The following is a 17427-nucleotide window of genomic DNA, read 5'->3' on the forward strand; positions in this document are numbered from 1 at the left end:
TTGGTTTCAGTTTGAGTTTAATTCAATCTGAAAAAATGCTTATATCATCGACAAGTTCACAATAACCATTCTGAAGCTTTACATGGCATTTTTAACGCTTGGTTGACCGTCTGCAGTCAGACTGATACATATTTAACATTTTTTATGATTCGTGGCTTGACTCACTCTGTTCTCGTTATGAATTCCATCCAAAAACAATGCTTATACGTGCACGTTTTTTATGAGTAAGTAAATTTTCTTTATGGTCGAATAAAAAGTGGCAGACGAACAGTAGATGTGTGGGAGACAATGCGTTATAAAAATCTTGAATTTCGTTACAAATAATACTGTGTTCATAAATATTCTTGCAGCTTCGAGCTTGTCGTAGAAAAATTCTTGTGAATGAATTTATGTAGTTGTGAAGAGAAATTGCAGTTGTGAAGAGAAAGTTTGAATTTTATGAAAATATTCTCAAAAAAATAAATTCAATTTATTGAGCATGGAACTGCTAATATACAATACCGAACCTGATAAAAAATAACTAATGGTGGGAGTACACATAACTGCATAACTCTGAATATGAACGTTTATTGTATACCATATGTGGGTGGTGTTTTGAAAACTTGCAATCACCCGAGAGGTAATAAATTAAAAGTATTAATAGTATTACTCGCAATATTCTTAAAATTAAAAATCTCGTCCAGAATATGAAAATAATCAAATGATGAATATAAGATTTTTCGTTTTTCTTTTCTGAAAAATGAATTTTAAATAACTAAAATACGTAAATTACTAAGTAATACGGACAAAACTACAGCAAAACAGCAACTTTGTCGATTTCGACAGAACAAAAACTTGAGTAACCCTCAATTGACACATAAAGTCGAAATCTTTCGATTGATCACGTTAATTATTCAAAATTTGACAGTTGTTGAGATACACTTTCTGTTGTTTTTTTTTTCTGAAACTTATGAACATAATCTGAAGTACAAAAAGCCGATAAATGGAAAACTTGTAGAGAATAAGAATTCCACCAAATGTCGAATATTTTTGAACTGTTTCAAATATTTGATAATCTCCACTTTGAGATTACAAAGTTTTTTCGGATTTTTTTTGTGTGATAATATTATGTTAAAATAGCATTGACCATTCTTGATCTTTTACGAAACTTGTGGAAACTTGTGTTAGCTAAGGATTAACGGGATCTTACTTTTCAGTGTTTTTTTATTTTTATTAAGTTTTTTTCAAAAATATCTCATAATGATCCGTTTCAAATCTGGGTTTCCGTTAACCAGCTGTCGTCCGCTACAAACGGCAACCCTCAAAAGTCGAAACTTATGTTAGCTCAGGATTATTGAGATCTTATCTTTTAACTTGCGATTCCTTTAGCATGGGTTGAACGATACAGAGTGAAAATCGATCGTTCGACCTCGCGGCTGGAACCACCGTTTCACCTGATGGTCGACTGAATGAGTGGAACAAACCACTCACGACAACCCAACCGGCTGTATACCGTCTCGGCTATTTATTATATTAATATTTGGTGTACAGAATGAGAAAAAGATACTTCAAACAAATAAATTATTTCTGAAACAAATAATCTATTCGCAACACTTTTCCTACATGGTCAGTCGGTAGCCGGGCGGTTCGACGTGGGTGCTTTGTTCACTCAGTCAATCGGCCGATGTGTGAGTCGATGGTTCAAGCCCCAGGCTGAACGCTCGATTTTCACTTGCTATCGTCCAACCCGTGTTAGGGATCACACGTTAAGAGGTAAGACCTCGTTAGTCTTTAGCTCGCACAAGTTTCGACTTCTGAGGGTTGTCGCTTAGTCTAATTGAAAGGAAATTTCTGGAAAGTGATTATGTCGAAGATATTCCGAATGCTAGAGTTGAAGTAAACTGAAACTTAATCTTGTGTTAAGATGAAGATATAGAAAAATCCTTATAACACTGAACGCTTGGTATCACCGGCTAGAAAGTACAGGTATGTCAAAAAATTAAGGAAGACGAATCCATCGATGAAGTTTCATTAAATCAATTATGTTTTTAAGATTGGCTATTTTTGCCTAAATATTTCAGTGAATCGTCAAAAGATACTGAAGAGGAGTCCTCCTTCCCAATAGGGTTTTAAATGCCTTCAATGCTAATGCACCAAATACAAGAATCTGGCTGCAACACAATTGTGCACTTCGGTCTAGGAGGTTTGCGGGTTTTCCCGCATTGGTAGACGAGAATTGATTGACAGAGTTGACCCCCCAAACTCTGTAGGTTTCAGACGCTTTTTTCCCAAACGCCACTGCTATTCCAGGAATTTATTATCTGAGTGTCTCTGGAATGAGAAAGAGACGAAGTATCTGTGGCTTGTTTTGCAGAAACAAAACCTCGAATTTTAACTTCTTATTTCTTTTTCTTCCATTGCCTTTATTCTTTCTCAATCTCCTCTTTGTGCATAATTTGGTGCTTTACCATATCTCAATAATATTATTGACATAGATTGTCAGTCTCTTGACACTCAAATTTTTTGGGTTCTGACGTGATCCTTCACAGTAGTATTCATATACGAGTCCCCATTCTCCTTCTTGCTATCAGATAAGAAAAAAATCGGCACTTGAAGATATGAATCAATTTATTTCAGCAATCCAGAAGTCTTTCATTTGCGAAATAATGAATTTCTTGAATAATTTAACGTTTGTTTTCAAATAGTAACACCTACCTGTATTGAAATTAAAAAAAATAGAGAACAATATGGAAAATGAAAATATGACATTAAAGTGAATGTAAGAAAATCTGAAAATCACTAATAGTATATAAAACAAAGTCGCTTTCCGCCTGCCCTTATGTATGCTTAGATCTTCGAAACTATGAAACGGATTTTGATGCGGGTTTTTTTAATAGATAGAGTGATTCAAGAGGAAGTTTATGTGTATTATAACATGCAAAATATAATAGATAAAAACGAATAATTTTGGAGATTTCTAATATGATGTCGTAAGTAAACACATTTTTTTGCGTTTACATTGTAAAAGCAGGCTGAACACTACGAGATAGTCCACGATGATATATGTATATCTCTTATTGTTAACCCACAATAACGATTTTTTATTTTTGAAAACTAATGGCTTATTTATGAAGCGATTTTAAGCAATATACAATATTAATCCAGATACAATCACCCTCAAATACATTGTGCATTCCATATAGATCAATATGGCCCTTCACAGCATGCAACTTGAATAAATATTTTTGAAGATATTACAGATTTAAAATGCAGGGACATAGCGGTTGCGGCGGTATCGGCCGGGGGGCCGGCGGCGTGTCCCTATAAACAGCGCGTCGAAGGCCTTGCTTCACCCTACAGCACTTTATGATTAGTAGCGATCACACAAGGTTATATGTATATTTAGTATCAGCATTGCACTCGTGCCCGTTGGGCATTTGTAGTGAGTAGAAGGCTCAGAATTCTGAAAACTTATTTTTCATCTCGAAACGTGATTGAAGAAACTGTTATGCTGCATTTGATTATTCAGTGTTTTAGCAAGCAATCAATCCCAATAAAAACTTCATCAACGAATACTTCCCAATATTCTCAAGCGAATATTTGTAAATTCGCCTCGTATACGAGTTTATCCATGGCCGACAGTGATGAATTAATCAAGAGGAAACCGAATTCATGATTGACCGTGCTCAGCGGCTAACCGATTTTTCATAATCAGTCATTCATTTTCAAATAAACCACCGAAAAAACTGAATTTACTCGTACCAACTTTCCGTACAACGATATGCCTTTTCGAAAGCATCTGTTATGTAATTAATCATCAACGGCCGCGTATTAATCACTATTTTTAATTAAGTTAGGCCGAACGAATCCAGGGAAATTTGTCGTATTTCCAGGATTCCGATGCGGTAGACTGTTCACATTTTTTTTTGTTTTTTTTTCGGCGCTATAAATTAGTCGTACATGTCACTTGAGAGACAATGGGGTAATGGGAAATCATGGGAAAATTGCTTTGTTGCATGTGAGAATTTTCTTGTAGTAACATAAATAACTTTTTTTCTTGATATATTACAGGGACAGATACGCCGCGGTAGACGTGTTGTTACTGTTGCTTGGATAAGAGTGACAACTATAAATAATTGAAAACTAAAAGGAACAGTCTGCTATACAAATTTCGATATAAACCCGTCAAATTAAAGTTTATTATTCACGATAAAAAATTTAAGAGCCCATATTTATTCTTTCGAGAAAGTAGGCCTCTTCGGAGGTCTTATTGAAACAAAAACATTATTGATGGTGAATATCAGGAAATTGAACATATATTTGTTTTGGACGAGTTTTTGAGTTTTGCGTTATAAATAGATAAGTACTATTTTGATCATTCCCACATTGATTTCAATTTAAGAGACACCGGTAGACAGCTGTCTCAGCATGTTGGGTATCGTCAGTACCGAGCAGACGGTCCTCGATTGAAGACAAAATGGGAATAATGACCAATATGTTGCAATGTTGCAGCTTTGGCTAAAAGACTGACGTCTAATAATATGATTAATTATATGAAAGGCAAAGTGCAGCTCAGTGGACGAAACTCGAAAAAAACATATATATTTCGTTGTAAAATATGAAGGGATCTTGACATTAACTCTTGTGTAAAGTTTGCCTCTTAGTGGAAAATGGTCTTACATGATAATGAACGTTCCGAAAATAAAAGTTTCGGCTGTTTGGATCCAACCTATAGGTATATATAGCACAGTCGTGTTTTCTCGTAAATTTTATTTTATAGGCAGTTTTATGTAATTTCCAATCGAGTCTTGATGCTTGGCCCAACATGTTTACTGTTGTTTACTAGCGTTGACTTTAAGATTTCTCGCATTATAATTGTTGACTGGGAAGAAAAAAAAGGCTCAATATGTAACCTTGTGGTACACCGAAGAATTGAGTAACTGAAATTGATTCAGTAGTTGTGCGGATGATTGTATGTCTTTCAATTTGTTACATAATGGTGTGATACTTGTGATCTTCATTGCATTGACGAGGTAAAGTTTTTGAGAATTACATATTTTATTATTTGAGGTTTAATTTTTTTTCAATAATTATTATGTAATACATATATTGAAAGCGATTCCTAATTTTAGGATCTAATATCACATGGGCAAAAAAACTAAAGAGAATCTTTTCGTATTCAATTTCTTACTTATACTGAAACCGGAGAAAAAACTTATCTCAAGATAGTCACAGAAAAAAAAATAAACGTTCAGTGTATACATCTTTCTCACTCCATTCCCTATTTTTTCAGCATAGACCGGGTTATGGTTTAGGTTTTTGGGTTTATTTAAAGTCGAGTGCATTCGCATAAAAGCCTTTGAGAGGTACAGCAACGAGAGCGGGTCTTAAAATTTTCATGTACTCGCGAATTTTAATTAAACTGATGTAGGTCATGGTACTTGTGATCTCTCGTCAGCATTCCACTACAAAAGATCTGCTTTTTTCAACTTTCCTCTTTCACTATGTCACCGTGACTTGTAATTAATTTTTCCTACTTCGGGGATTTTGGCGAGTAATAGAAAATGATGTTCTTCATCGATGCACAGAAGCATGAATGCAAGGATGAATAAAAAAGAGACTTTGAGGATATGAATGGATTGTCGATATGGGAGTTGTGATTGTATGTATTTCAAAAGGATATGTATGTATGTATGTAGGTTTCTGGGACTATTTACACCACTTAACCGAGTTTTGATAAACAACGCTTTGATAGAAACACGGAAAGGGGTGACATTGCTGAATAGAAGTGTTTTATTTCATAAAGAAAGATGATGTACAAGGTTATGTTGTTAATCGGATGGTGTAGCTATGCATTAAGAAAATTTAAAAAAGTTGTTCCATTTTGGACATTCAATAAAAATACAACTTAGTTAATAGTTTTCCACATTTCTTGTTCGATTTTGGAGAAGAAGAAAGCCAAAAAACTGTTTTCCTAAGCACTACTCTCTCTTAAAATATTTCCTTTTCAATTTACATTTAAAATTGTTGGAATATATTGGTGATGCTACGGAACCTTTTGACACCGTCAAGGAGGATAAAAACTCACTCCCAGGAGTGTCGTTTTTATACTCCTTAAGTTGATTTTTTTTACCCGAAAATATTTTCTTGAACGAGTTTTGCATTGATCGGGCCACTTCATCGTAAGTCCCACTGCTAGGATTTCCACAGAACGTGTAATTCTTGAAAACTTGAAATTGAAAGAGGAAAAAATGTTTTATAGTATACTCTAAATATTTATAATAGATTTGCTGATTTTTTAATAAGTGTTCAAAAAATACATGCCTGTTCAAATTAGAGTTTCTGAATGGAAAACTTTCAAAATACTTGTTGAATTACACCAAAAAATCAACTCCTGTTTTTTTTATTTCGGAAACGGTGAAAAATTCTTTTTTAGTTGCTTATTCTTTCTGTTCATACTTTGCTGCAGTAATTTTCAAAGAACTGTCAGAATATATCAGTTCTGTCTTTATAATATTTCACTAAGGTTGGTAATTTTACAAGTCTAAATGAAATAAAAATTACTAATTTTCTGGAAAAGGCACCAGACCACCCACTATTCCCACAATAGAATTCACAATGCCAGAAATTACTTTTCGACAACGTCTAGTCAGGCGAATTTTGAAACAGTGTAATATCAACAAGGCATCTGGTTTTGATGAAGTGTCCATCATCGTACTCAAAAAATGCTTAAATGAACTCGCACCAGACTTTTTAACCTGTCTTATAAGAAAGATGTTTTTCCTTCTTGTTGGAAGATTGCTCGCGTTCAGCCTATTCCCAAAAAGGACAAGAAAAATCTTGCAAACCACTATAGACCAGTCACTTTGCTATCAGGGATATCAAAAATCATAGAGAAAGTCGTTAACCACTATATCCTTGAATATTCGGAAAGCTTCAACATCCTGAGCGATCATCAATGTGGCTTTGGGAACAAAGAATCAACAGGCGATCTTCTATCGTATGTCACCCATATTTGGAATAACGCAATCGAGAAACATGGAGAGTCAAGAGCTGTTGCGCAAATTTTTTCTAAGACCTTACACCGTGTGTGGCATGAGGGTTTGCTGACCAAATTTCGATGCTATGGCTTGTTGGATCATTTTTGTGAATGGCTCTCCAGCTTCCTGAAAGAACGTTTACTGCAAGTTTCCTGGCGTCGATGGATATCTCTGGAATACTTTTAACATCAACGCTGGTGTTCCCCTGGGATACATATTGTCTCAAACCCTTTTTTTGTATAACGACTCATTGGTAAAAAACAAGAATCCAATATATTGCTTTGCAAACAACAGCACACTTGTCTTGTCATTCCATTTGGATTCCTAGACATCGGCTGCAGCTGCACATTTTCACCATCAGTAGGAGGTTGCATATCTTAATGAGGACCTAGAAATGATTTCAAATTGGGGTTGAAAGTAACCAGGTTCCATTCAATGCCACAAAAACCCAAGCATCGGTTTTCTCCAAAAAGATAAATGTCTTCGAACCGGATATAATAATGTCAGGATAGACAATTCAGTTTTCTGCTTTGATAAGTTTTTGGTGGTTAAAATAGACACCTATATGTATGTATGTATGTCTTAGCACAATAATATCGCTAAATTTGCAAAGGCTGCTTCTCAAAAGCTTGGAATACTGTTCCGAACCAGAAAACTGTACACACCTCAGCAACTTTTGATGCTTTATAAAGTTCATGTCAGATCTTCTTTAGAGTATTGTTCCCATATATGAAGCTCCGCCTCTAAGTATATCCTGAAGCTGCTGGATTCCATCCAGAAAAGAGCCATCCGCCTGATTGGAAACTCGAACATCACTTGCAACGATGTATGGGACATCGAAGAGAGGTTGGGATTTGTCTCTCCTCTATAGATACTTTCACGGGAAGTATTCATGTGACTTGGTGAATTTGTTTTCACCAAAAGCGGTACATATCAGAAATACGCGATGGACTGTGGCTGCTTATCGTTTTGAGGTTCAACTCAGTACACTTCGAACTTCGCTGTTTAAGAACTCTTCCATCTGGAGAACTGCGTTAATGTGGAATAAACTTCCTGAGAACGTTTCTCCAAATGCATTTAATCTCCAGCGATTCCAGTCCAACGTGAATCTCTACTTTCGCACAGGCACCGCTCCTAGAGTGCCTTGAAGATTTTTCTGTAGTGCTTGTGTTCTGTCCTGTATATTTTATAAATACATGAGATTATTTTCTACTATAGTTAGTTTTGAAGAGTACCTAGTTGAGTGTATTTAAAGCCTTGCATGTTTTTCCATAACAAATCTTATAGACGAGAGTGTAGAGTAGGTATTTTTCTAATTGACTTCGGAGCATCTAGTTACATTTATAATAGTTGTATATAGTGTACACAGCTTGTACATGTGTAGATTTTAGAGGAATTACTAATTATCATTTCTGAATGTGAACTCGTGGCAAGTCGAAATGAAAACGTCATTGCTTTCAAGAACAAAAAGTGTTGCTAACAGTTTCATCATTTTTGTGAGTAAATTGCATTGACGCGTGCTTCCAAAAAAATTCCATTTTGATTTTTTAAGTTATATTAGAAACTCATTAAGTGTTATTCATGTTCAGATTATTTCTGTACCCTGTTGCAGACGAACTTCTTCGGTGTATAGAGTTGATACTTACAGATTTATTTTTATTCCTACTCGACTGTTTACCTACGTTCTATTTGAAAACTTGTGTGGCGCCACCAATGTGAACCCTTCTCGCTTGCAAGTACAAATAAATAGCCAAAAAAACATCCATCATAAGAGTGGAACAGCAAACACTGTTATAGATGCCCTCATTTTCTGAACAGAGGTTTCTGTCGTGTTTTAATAGAAGGACGTTGGTGGTGATGAAGTGAAGTTGAAAAAATTCATTATTGAAGAATATTTTATGTACTTGTGTGTCTTCTCATTGAAACATTTTCATTATATTCAATTACCAACATTGAAAACGCAATTCATTGAATACTTATCATTTTCCAAACAAAAGAATAGTAAAACTGATACCAAAAAATGGTTGAAAATGTTTAACAGAGGAGTTTTCTATCAGTAATTTAATTCATCAAAGTTGTGCAGATTTTCTTGATTTTTGCATCAACAGGTTCTTAACTGCAAATTTTAAAATTAGTATCACACTGCCGTTTGAAGAATAAATAAAATATTCGACCTTCAATTGTAACATTATAGCATTATGTGTGGGCTTCAGTTTTGATAGAAAACAAATTACTTAACTAAAATTTTTAAAAGTCATATACTTTTAGAATATCAGGGAATATGAAGGGGAAAGTTTTCACATTTATTTCACTTTTCCGGTTCACTGAAAATGTTCCGGTTTCGAATTTTTAAATAGAATACTTGAGATATTTTAATGTTTTTGGATTTCTGTCACGAATCTGGATCAGAATCTGGATAATAATAAAATAATAATAAAATATGTTTATTCATCAATGAATTTACAATAGGCAATGGAACATTACATAATTATAATAAAATACGTACTCACAAAACTAAATGATTGCTTGTACGTGAGAGAGATACTATGCTTGACAATAGAGGTACAATAACTATCACAAAAGAGCAATTATATAATTAATATAAGATTTGGATTATACGTTCAGCCATGCTGAAAGTGATCGGAAGTTAGATTACTTTTTTTCCCCAATTATTAACATTATTTTTTGTTGACAACTTGTGAAAATCGGATAATGAATGCTAATTAAATTTCTTTTTTCTTTGATTACATTTTATTGTTGACTTGATCACTGAAAAATATCTTGCTTGTGTTAAGGATCCATTTCTTGAGTTTATAATTGAATTCATCTTTATTTCTTATCAATTTCAATTGTGAAGGGCCTGTAAAATATAGAACATGGTCACACCATAAGTGGTGTGACCATGAGTGGTGTGACCATGTTCTATAGGTTTAAGTTCAATTAATGATCGGTGAATACTCAGAATTTGGTAGTATAACTGTTCAACATCAAGTACTTCGCTTATTGAAAGAATTCACCAGGAAATATTAGTTTTTTTCTGTTTGAACGCTTCTATGAACCCATCTCTGTAAGAAATAAACTTCTTCTAGGTGGCAGTCAAGGATTTCTCCCTACTCAAAATATCATGAGATATATGAGACTGAATTATTGAAAAATAAACTTCTTTTGAATTACGCATGTCCAGAAAATTCGCTAAATACATAAGTCTACTAATCAGACCTCTACTTTTATTTTGTAAAAGAGTTAGCATGTAGGTCCCTCCGTAAATGCCAGTTCTCAAATTTCAAATCTTTCCAATTATCTGCAGTATTAAATATTGCCGTATCATCAGCAAAACTGAAAACTGTGCCTTTTGAATTGAGAACTAGTAGGCTATTTATGACTAGTGGCAGTGGGCCTAATACAGTGTCGTGTGGTACACCTAAGGTGATAGTTCTGGTTTCACTGTTGCTGTTATTTATACTCACCCGTTGTCGATCTGTTAAATAACTCCTAAGTAGTTCATGAACTTCTCCACTGATACCGTATGAAATATTTTAACCATCAGGTAAAAAACCGAATTTTTTTTTTCATGACTTTACAGTGAATTTAGATGTTCGAGGATTTTTCTGAACGATCCAGACAGAATATTCTGGGATATTCTGGAAAGCTTTCGAGTGATTTTGAATGTTCTAGATTGTTCTTGAATTTTCTGTAGGGCGAAACTCACGGTCCTTCTTCAAAAGCACGTCATTCAGGTGAAAACAGGAATTTTCTTAATAGACAAAAAAATAATTGCTATCATATCCGTTCCTTGACGAGTCGGGTGGCTTTTGAGACACCAAAAGATTAAAATGCAATTTTTTCTGTTATCTTTCGAAGTTCCGATTATTTATATTTATTGATGGAGAAGTAAAAACTCAAAAACCATTTATACTCAACGTTAGTTATTCTGAAAAGTATTTCTTTTCATATTCACTCGACTGCCACTGGATTTATTTTTCGTTGTATACCTATGATACATTCAATTCACTAATTGACATATTCTGCAAGTTATAAGAACTATGTATCAAGTAAGGAAATATGTATTTTTAAAGTACTCTAATTTCATATACGTAGTATGTTATTTGAAACCGCAAATGTCTTACTTTCAATTAAATACATTTTGTGGGAATTTTGCGAAATGGTCACATATGCAAAATAAAACTTCCGCTAGACGGAGTGTATAATTGTAGCTTTTAACTACCAGGGGGGATATTATGCATAGCAGTTTTACTTTTTAGATACGCTACATTGACTAGCTATAACAATGTGAAATTACGATATTTAATTAACTGTTGTGGAATTCAGTAGACACTGTTAATAGAGATTTTTTCCTAACTATAATCACAGCTATTGCCCGTGTGATTTTACCAAGAAATTATGTTGGCATGCTTTTTATGTATTCGAATTTATTCGTGTAGGTTGCAAGACCTACTCTTGTTATGTGGTTTGTCATTATGAAAATGATTGTATCATTTTCTAAATGGAAATGCTTTAGATAACAACAGTAATATTTTCACTTGATTTAATGGAAAGAATAATAATAACAGGTTAGTAGATTTCAAGCGAATATAGAAAGATTTATAGATTGTATATTATTATATTCTAATGAACTATGATACATAGATGAATGCAAATTGACAGGATAAATTAGAAATAGTTCATGAAGTGTATTGTGGATTGGATATTTTTCAAAATGAAAGTTGTTTTTCTCAACAATACCTTTTTGCGTGTGGTGGGATTTTTTGAATCAATTCAATCAAATAAACAGTGTGTCATCGAAATGAATATTTGTGTTGGTTAAGGTATTAATTTAAACTGTTAATGATAATAATGAAATAATCATTACGGTACCCCAAAAATATTAGTTATACATTACTCACAGTCTAGCAATAACGGTTGTTTATGAGAGAAAGAAAAGCATACAATATAAATCTATATAGATGAGAACTATCTGAAGAATTTCCAATGAGTATTTATTGAATATTTTTTTAATTTTTTAACAAGTAGTTATTATGTGAAAGCTATTTTCCGGTTTTTTTGGCCAAGGTCTACAGGTTTCATGCCTGATATCCTACATCAGAGGTTTCAGTTGTGCCTTTCATGAATGAAAATTGTACCTAATTATACGAGTATTATTATGTGGATGCAAATTATGATTTGCTCTAAAAATTGATTTGTAAAGAATAAATCTATTTTGAATTTTCTATTAAGTTAATTCAACCCAAGAAAACAGATATAGTATTGGATGTTTTGGTTCTGATTGAGAAAAATACATTTTTACATAAGGGATAAATAATATGGCTCATGTATTGAAGTCTATGGTGAATTTTGCGGAGATTGAACGAATCTGAGTTGACAATTTCATTTTTTCATCCAGTTATATCAACACAAATTATTTTCGATTTAAGAAATGATATCTGCCAGCTCGAATTTTATAATTCATTTCCCAAGTTATCAACAGAAACCATTTTGATTATCATTTAATATTTCTAAACGTACACCTATTTCAACAACCTCAATCGTTTTTTCTATTTTTTTTTTCGTTTTCGGAATGCTGTACTTTTAGGTGTTTTCCCGAAAATAATTTTGAACTAAAAATTCCAATACATTTTAACAATTTTGGAACAAAACAAATTGGAATTTCTTTTGAATGTTGCTCATTTTCATATACAGCTATCCACCTCCAAAGGTACTTTGAGGCTATTGCATTTTTAGAAACGGGCCTTATGAAAACCCAAACGTGACAAGCAAGTTTGATATTCTAGAACAAGGATTAAAACCGTGCTGAAGTGTTCGAACATCTCCATAAAAAATGAATATTAACATCTGCTCCAATGTATACTAGCAAGTATACCATACCTATTGTTAAATTTCTTAAACGAAACCTAATGATTGAGGTACATGTGAAAAAATACGAGTAATAGAAAATCTGAATACTCAAGAGATTACTTATTTCTAAATAATAATTTTCTGTGTTCAGATTCATTAGCTCGCACAAGTTTTGACTTTTGAGAGTTGTTGTTCGTAGGGAGGCTGGTTAACGGAAAACAGATTTTATCAGAAAGTACTTAATTTTTTCCATTTTACTCACTATAGAAATTTCACGGATTAACATATTGTCGTCAGTTCCAAAAAATATCTTATTTTTGAAACGCTAGTACTAACTGCATTCGATATTTCAGTTGTTTTGCGTATTAACAATTCTCAGAAGTAAAGTAGGTTATTATAAATAAAGTGTTTGGAAGAAACAAAATATAAAAACAATGTGTGTGAGGTTGTTGATTGATTTGTCAGAAATTAATATAGGTAGTTATCAAAACTTTTTAAATATATTTCTATTGAAGAAGTTATCAATAGTTATTTGCTACAACTACACTTCATGACTCCGAAAAAAAAAACATTAACAATGTCTACAAAAAATGGTAGGTATATGGAGTGACCCTGAGAAGTTGAAGATTCAAGATTCAACCCTAATCACGAAGAATTTTTAAATAGCCTCAAAAAGAAAATGAATGAAATAAAAACAACACAAGGTTCTGATCACAGTAACCGGAAAATATTCATATATGAAGAATTACCAACTACTACACATGTCTTCTTTAGAATACATGCAATCAATAAACCTTTGCAATAGCCATATTCTGGACCATACAAAATTTCAAAGCGAAATGATGAATATTTCACGGTTTTGATCAACAATAAGGGAAAAAAAATATATCCATAGATAGATAGATACATTTTATTGAAGTTTTCAAATTGAACATATGAAATCTTATGTCAGTAAGGTATAAATATATAACTAAAATACAACGAAAGATAACAAAAGATTATGAGAGGTTTATACATTCGTGGGAGTACATTTTAGAAAAAAAAAATAGATAAGTGTCACAGATATAAACGCATTAGTCTAAAATATATAGATATCAAAATATAATGAAAATGAAAATATACTCTTGCATATATCGTGTCTATATTTGTTAGGATTATAAAAATTTTGATGACTAATACTAATATCTATCCTTCTTCTGTTTTCTGCAATCGTCATGAAGTTGCCATAAAAAATTCTTGCATCGAATAGGGTTCCATGTTACACAACAAATCGAAAACTAGAATTTTGAAAGAATGCCGTCTGCCTTCTTCTCTGATTGTCAGTGGTAAATGATTATATAGTTTGATGGCCATATAGCGTAGACCTCTTTTTCTATTTCTTAGTCTATGTTTAGGAAGAACGAGGTTCGAATTGTTCCTAGTATTATAGTACTCGTGAATGTTTTTATGAATAATGAATTTTTCTTTGTTGTCATAAACGAAAATAACAAAAACATAAATATAGATCCCATATGAAATAAGTAATTTATTACTTTTAAAAATACCGCGACAGGAGTCTGTTAAGTTCATGTTAAGCGTATTCTTTATTATTTTGCATATTGAAAATATTGCATATTGAAAATGCGTTCCAAGTTAGTGCTTCCACCCCAGAATATAACTCCATATTTGAGGAAAGGATATACGGTTTCATCGTATGCTGTTTTTAGTGCAGCAGTATTCAAGTGACTTCTCAAAATTCTAATTGCATTACATTTGCTAGCCAGTTTTTTTGCATGATGCTCACTATGTACGTCAAAGTTTAATTTGTCATCTGAATAGACCCCTAACATTTTTGTACATGATAAAAAATTCAACTTTTCAGAGCCCATGTTCACATACTCTGGAATAATGATGGAAGTATTAACTGTTCTGAAAACTATACAATTTGTTTTGGCTGTATTCAAAAGAAGTTCATTTTGAATGAAATATGTTGTGGATGTAGAAACAACATTCAATACATCACTTTCCAAATTCATATAGCAGTCAAGAGGTAAAACAAGATTGGAATCATCAGCATAACTGACAAGTTTGGTACTGGTATTTTTTTTAAATTTCCGAAAAATCGTTTATATCAATGTAAACAACAAAGGACCTAGCACATTTCCTTGTGGGACACCTTTATGAATATCAGCTATGTCAGAGTAAAAAACCGCTAATACCATGATGACACAACTTTTGTAATAAAACAGAATGGTCCACACAGTCAAAAGCTTTACTAAGGTCCAGAAAAACATCACAAGTCATAGAGTCTTGTTCAAGTAAAGAATGAATTTTATCTATGAAATCAAACAATGCTGTTTCTGTAATTTTTCTTTTGAGAAAACCGTGTTGGAAATCATTGAACAAATTATAGGCATTGAAGAAATCAATAATTCTAGTAGATATGATCATTTCGAATTACTTAGAAAAAGCTGTCGACAAACTGATTGGCCTATAATTACCCATATCGTTCTATTTTCCCTTTTTATAAAGTGGTAACACTATTGCCATCTTCATTGATCTGGAAATATTCCAAGTATTAAAAATATGACAGAGTACGGTGGAAAGTTAATGAGCACTTTTTTTCAATAATTTAGGTGGAAAACTATCAGTACCGCTACTTAGTTTGTTTTTAAGTTTTCTGCTTGCCTGAATAATTTCTTCTTCACTGAAAGGATACAAAAATATTAAATGTTGGCACCTAGTTGTTGTGATATTTACCTCATTACATGATTTTTTTGCTAGTAAAATGCGAAGAATTCAGGAAGTGGGCATTAAAGCCGTTCGCTACATCAACATAATTCATGGTACTATAAGGCAAAACAATTTCATTTTTTGAATGTTTCTTGTTTAGAGAATTTATTACATTCCAGGTGGTTTTTGATTTATTATCACTATTTTGTATTAAATTAATGAAATGTTCACTTTTTTTCTGTTCAGAATTCGTCTATATGCTTCCCTATATTCGTTATATACATTTTTGAATAGACTGTTACCAAGTGTCATTAACTGTAGAGTACTTACTATAATATTCATAATTTGAACTTCTTTGGTTATCCAGTTATTTTGTTTGACTGTTCTATTATTCATTTTTCTGATAGGGAAATTGAAATTGAAAAGTTCTTGTATTTCCTTTATGAAAGTATTCCATTTCTCATTCACATAAGACTCTAGAAATATTTCATTCCAACTATGTTGCTCTAATTGTAAAATAAAATTGTCAATATTTTTTTTCCGAAAATAAACTTTTGTATATGAAAGTATTTATATTATTCAACATTGGATTGTGAATGTTAACTTTCAAATTAAAATAAAATCTCCTGCAATAATAAACAATAACTTATTACTCATGAGAACAGAGAGCAGAGAGGATATTTTTGTAAAGAATACTTGGAAACTTCCATTTGGAGGACGATATATACATGAGATTACATAGAGAGACTCAAACCAGCTTTTATAGAGAATCATCAAGATGAACCAGATATCAACAAAATAGGCCGTCAAAATCTTACTTTTGAAAATGAAGACGAAATGGAAAAAGTTTCTACGGAAAGGTCCTACATCACCCGCTGTGGAAGGAAAGTGAAATTTCTTATTCAAGACATCCATAGTCTCAATCAGAGGGAGGAGTAATGTGGTATCACATCATCACAGTCATTAGCGCCCAGTATAAAGTGTTTAGAAGAAACAAAATATAAAAATAATATGTGTGAGATTGTTGATTGATTTGTCAGAAATTGATTTAGATAGTTGTCAAAACTTCTTAAATATATTTTTATTGAAGAAGTTATTAGTAGTTATTTGCTAACTACAAGTATATCAACGGTACAAACACTAAGATTTCAATAAAATAATAGTATTTGTACTAGTGTTAACAAAAGCAACGAATGTGGCTTTCGTTTGATGTTTTTATGATTTAAATAGTCTGCTTATGTACATTTACCGTTTATGGTCCCTATTATTCAGTTTGTTATTCCCCTTGTAAACACTATAAACACAGGAAGCGTCTCTGTAGGTAAAACATACATTTTTCGACTTTGAAGACTTCAATGTGTCCCACCATAATATACAACATTTTCACAAAGTTATGAATATTCTCTGAGTTTTTTTAGTAAGTTCCTTAAACTATTGAAAAATTAAGTGCCTGAAAAAAAATCTTCAAATCATTATGTATGTGTAATTTAGTTAATCATCATGAATTTTGAAAATACTATTTTGGTTTTTAAGTTTTATTCAATTCATTAGATAGTTTCCCAAACTAGGTATCATGTTTATGAAATCATATGAGGCCAGTCTCAACTCCCTACACTGTGGGTTATTGGACTGACACCTATCAGAAGACAACTACTCCACTGGCTAATACCACGAAGGGCGTTGGATTATATCCGTTGAGACTAATCTTCTAGATGATTTAATTTATAGCCAGTCTTCAAGTATGCCCGCTGACTATATGTGAAAAATTAGATATAGGAATAAAATATTTTGTCTACTTTCCCCTTACTTAATGTATTGATATCAATCCGACCAAGGTTTCGGT

The 17427-nt window shown here is 32.6% G+C and overlaps 1 protein-coding gene across 8 annotated transcripts in view; it reads left to right on the top strand.

Moving 5' to 3' along the window:
* LOC111503476 (Eph receptor tyrosine kinase) overlaps nucleotides 1–17427 on the top strand; it is a 448678-nt gene that overhangs the window by 192439 nt on the left and 238812 nt on the right. The window lies entirely within an intron of this gene.

Source organism: Leptinotarsa decemlineata, unplaced genomic scaffold, assembly GCF_025532065.1.
Source record: "Leptinotarsa decemlineata unplaced genomic scaffold, Ldec_3_MD MMD2_tig00026354_RagTag_RagTag, whole genome shotgun sequence".
NCBI lineage: Eukaryota > Metazoa > Arthropoda > Insecta > Coleoptera > Chrysomelidae > Leptinotarsa > Leptinotarsa decemlineata.